The sequence below is a fragment of the Chiloscyllium plagiosum genome, unplaced genomic scaffold (genome assembly GCF_037043375.1).
Source record: "Chiloscyllium plagiosum isolate Xiang-an unplaced genomic scaffold, Cpla_swu_hap1 HiC_scaffold_39, whole genome shotgun sequence".
NCBI lineage: Eukaryota > Metazoa > Chordata > Chondrichthyes > Orectolobiformes > Hemiscylliidae > Chiloscyllium > Chiloscyllium plagiosum.
Window position 1 is genome coordinate 91533193 of NW_028270177.1, and position 4977 is coordinate 91538169.

Consider the following 4977-nt stretch of genomic DNA (forward strand, 5'->3'; position numbering starts at 1 on the left):
TGTTGCTTGGTGAACGTTCCTCAATGTCACCATCTGTCACTCAAACCAGCCAATGCATGTCGATGCCACGTTTGTGAGATCATAGCTCATGTCGCGATTTTCACTGACTGGACCAGAGATTCTTGGGCATTAGGTTCAGGAAAATCCAAAGATGTGCAGGTTTGGTGCTGATTTGGAGATGCAGGTGTTGGAGTGGAGTGTACAAAGTTAAAAATCACACAACACCAGGTGGTTGTAGGAGCGGCGCTCCGAAATCTAGTGCTTCCAATTAAGGCAGTTGGACTATAACCTGGTGTTGTGTGATTTTTTACAGGTTAGCTGAAATGGCCATGTTAAAGTACCAATCGTTTTCGGCATTTTTATACCTTTGGTGCATTAATTATAGTTAATTTTCGGATAATAGTGAAGGGGATTGCGTAGGGAGGTTTACTCTTCGGGGCATCGGTGTGGACCTGCTAGGCCACGCATTCTATGTCCACACTGTAGGGATTATATGATTTTATTAAAAGGACATAGGGCGGTATTGAGCAAAGTCAATTTTACTGGAAAGTTTTCTGTGGCTTTGTGCGTTTTTTTATATCATTTGTTCGTTCGCCACTGTCTAGAGTATTGTGAGCAGTTCTACAATTCACATCACAGCAGGAATGTGATAGCACTGGGAACCGTGCAGAAGAGATTTATCAGGATAATGTATAATTGATGAGCTTCAGTTATGAAGAGCGTTTAGGCATGCTGGGATTGTTTTTCTTCGCGCAGAGGGGATTGAAAGGATACAAGATTGAGATGTACAAAATAATGAGGTAGATTGAAAGAAACGTTTTTTGTTGATGAATATATCAATCACCTGGGAGCATAGATTTGAGTTAAGAGGCAGTAAGGTTTGAGTAACGTTTTCAGCTATGGTGTGTTTGGAATCTGGAACTAACATCAAGGGTCAGAAGCCTCCCGAAATTTAAGGAGTGTTCAGATGTGAATTTGTGATGCCAAATTATACAGGACTCTCGGGTAAGTGACTTAAACGAGAAGTTAGGATACTTTAGCGGTTGTTATTGTTCAGTACCAACACAGAGGCTGAGGGAAATCTGTCTGCATAGAAGTCCCGGGTCGTACCTCTGCCCGTTCCCGCGCGAGTCAGAGATTTATTTCCCCATCGGGGAAACCGTTTGCCTTTTGGGGCAACTCTGTGGTTAGCGCTGTTGTATTTCAGTGCCAGGAACCGGGATTCGAATTCAACCTTGAGAGACTAACTGTGTGGAGGTTGCACGTTCTCGCGCGCGGGTTCCTTCCAGCTACTCCAGCTTCGTCACCCAGTCTAAGCGCATGCATGTTAGATTAATGCTAAATAAACCCCAAAATAAATTTAAGTGCTGTAAATCAGAGACAAAATTAAGAATTACAGTACAAGAAGATTCGGATTTAATGTTTGGGGTTGAGTGAGCCTTCTTCTGGACAGTTCTCTACTGAAGCTTTGACACTGCTTTCTCCCCACTGACGCTGTCAGACCGCAGAGCTGTCCTACTAATTTCTATTTTCGTCGGTGAATACTCAATGCGGTTTTGGAAAGAAAGGGTAGGGGATTGTGTTGCTCTTTGGTGGTGCGGAACAGATTCAATGGGCCAAACGGTCATTGTCTGCACTGTAGGGATTCTATCATATTTGACTCTATGAGCTTTTGTCTTTTGTTTGCATTTTTAAAAAATCTCTCTAAAATGTGAATTGCAAAAGTGCACGCAATATTCTACCAGCAGCTGAATGAATAAACGAGATATGTTTAAGATTTGGAAATTGGACACTTCGTTCCTAAGTTCGGGTTATTAATACCTGTCCTTACATTATTGATGTGACATATCACAGGAAGGACAATACTGTCTGAATAAGAATGGGGATGGACTGCATCTCCTGGGGACAGAGTGTCAGTGTCCATGATATTTGCAAGCTGCACCTTGTGCCAACGTTGGAATGAAAAGCATTTCGTAGATTTGTTTCGGATTGAAATGTTTACTGGAAGCAGGAACCTGAGGAAGATATTCATTCTCCCCCACTTTCCAATATCCAATATCCAATCTCAATGAATAACACCTTTTGACCGCACGATGCAGGAAACTTTCTCTCCGGACACCCTGGTCGAATATTCCTTGAATCCCAGCACTTCCCTACACAGCGCCAATCCGTGAAATCACATAAGACATAATACCTGCCAGTTTACAATATTTTTCGGAACTGTCCAAGGTTCCAGACCGATCTTCCAGTGATTTATCTGCACTTCCCTCCACCTACGCTTTATTTCCGGCTGACAATGTGATCTCTCTACACTGGGGAGAGGTAAACAGATGGAAAATAAATTTATGAACACCTATGTTCTGTCTGGAAAAAAATGACCCGAAGTTTCCAGTTTCCAGACACTTGAGCAACCCACTATGTTTGCAAGCCATCATCTCATTCTCCAGGCTGCGGCAGTTCTCCCGCAATGAGCAGCTGGAAGAGCAGCACCTCATTTTCTAGTAAGCAACCATTCAGGCTTCAGTACCAAAATCGAGTTTTATCATTTGAGAAACTGACGCCTTCTTTCACCTTTCTGATCCACCCGCACATTCCAACAGTTGCGAAGATGGATAGCTGGACTCGAAACGATATCGCTCCTTTCTCTGCACAGATGTTCAAGACCATCTGATTTTGTTCAGACACTTCTGCTTTTCTTCAGAGAACTTTGTTCCGTTCTGCAGGATTCGTCTGCTTTCAGGAGAAGGTGTTCCGAGGAAACTGTGTATGTTGGGGAGAAAGTGAGGTCTGCAGATGCTGGAGATCTGAGCTGAAAATGTATTGCTGTAAAAGCGCAGCAGGTCAGACAGCATCCAGGGACAGGAGAATCGACGTTTCGGGCATAATTCCTGTGTATGTTTCCTGGGCTAGACCATTGTGAATGAGAAGACAGAAGGGCTAGGTTGGCGCTGTTTATCTGAGTGCAGAGAAGACTGAGGAACCGAGTAACCGGCACATATTGTGAAGCGGGTAGATACCTGTGACAGGAATAAGCGTGTTATCGGAAGGGTTAATGAGAAGGGATACAGATTAAAAGCAAGAGAGAAGAGGTTTAGATAAGATTTAGCAAGAATGCTTTCACCAGAGTTTGCTGTTTGCATGGAATTCACTAACTGAAGGTGGAAATACTCAGTCAACAGAATATTTCAGCGGTATGTAGTCGAGCTCTTGAAGAGTCAGCGCACACGTGGATAAGACCAGGTATTGGAAAGTTGGGCGAGAGCAAACAGATATTGGGTGGGAGTCCGGAACACAATGTGTCAAGGGAGACTTTGTGTGCTGTAACACGGTAGCTGGTGTTGGTCTGTGGCGCAAAGGAAAGCGGTTTGGATTTTTGCATCATTGTTAAGGTTGATGTTCAAAGCCAGGAGGTTCCAGTCCCACCAGAGGCGGGCTTTAGCTCATGGTTTGAAACGTGATGAGACGAGCATCGCTTGCTCACTTGCAAGATTCGTGCAGAAAACGAACTGTCTTGAATCACAACGTTGCCCTCCCACAGACGCATGTTTTCGATATCTATTAAAGGTAGAGCTCGATAAATGTCTGCTACCCAGTTGGGAACAGGATGATGTGTACTGGTTGGAAAAAAACATTGAGTTGTTTGGTCAGCCATGCCGATATCGAATGGCAGGGCCAGTTGGGTGAATGACCTCCCCTTCCCCTCTGTGTCTGGGCTGTTTCTGTCAGAGGGTTTTAAACAAGAACATAATGAGGAAAAAGTGAATCTACACCACGGAATATGAAGGTTCTCACCGTTGTCTCGCCGGTCCAACAACTGGAAGAGACAGTTGGTGTTGCAGCTTTAAATCAGACAGTGAAGGATTCTCACAGGCGTTCTCTGAAACTGCACGCTCATTCACACATGTTCCCAATTGGACTCTTGGAACAAATGATCGCGTGGATATTGGGGATCAAGGAGAAATTTCCGATTTGCTAGTCTGGAGTTCTAGCCACTGTCACGAACATGATTTTCTGCCATTTTGAATCTTACTCTGGATTTTTGCTCCTTTGCAATTTAAGCTCAAAATCAATTTATCTTGCATAGCATTCATATGTCTTCAATATTCATAAAAAAAACATTGCACTGATCACTTGTTTGTAATAATGGTGAAGATTGTTGATGGTGGGTATCGTGTGGGTCATGTTGTCTGGATGAGTTTTCGAAAGGAAGTTGGTGAAGTGTCAGTGAATCAAATTCTGTGGCGAATTGAAGCCGATGGAATGAAAAGGTCCTTGACAACGGAGGTGTAATATTGTCTGTAATCAACAAAGGAAGGCACACTAAGCTCATTTTCAAAAATGCATTTTTTCAAAATATTTTTCTATGTCATTTTCCTGAGCCTGATTCTCCATAATCGATGGCCCATTGTTAGGATAACCTCCTCTGCGTTAGATTTCATTTCAGAGTCACAGCAAAAATTGTGTAATTGGATTGAAGGGCAGAGTGGTAAAATCAGAACCCCAGACAGGCTGATTACCCGTGGATCGAATGGCGCAATTGGTTAGTGGGTGCACCTATATGAAAGTATAGAAATGCGTGACGTGCTGCGGTTTTGATTTCGATCTTTATCTGGTGCAGTTTTTCCTGACAAAGACCAGAGATTATGGAACATCAGGCTAAGGAACAGTTAGAACATAGAACATTGCAGCATAACACAGGCCCTTTGGCACCTGATGTTGTGCCGACTTGTGATTCAAATCTGAAGTCCCTCTTAACTACGTTATTCCAGTACAATCGATGGGTTTACGCAAAGATGATTTAAATGCCCTAAACGTTGCTGCGTTTACGACTGTTGAAGGCAAGTCGTTCCACACCTTTGCCACTCTCTGAGTAAATAACCTACCACTGACGTCTGACCTATATCTATCACCAATGAATTTAAAGCTATGTCCGCTTCCGCTAGATATCATTCATCCAAAGAATAAAAGGCCTTCAAT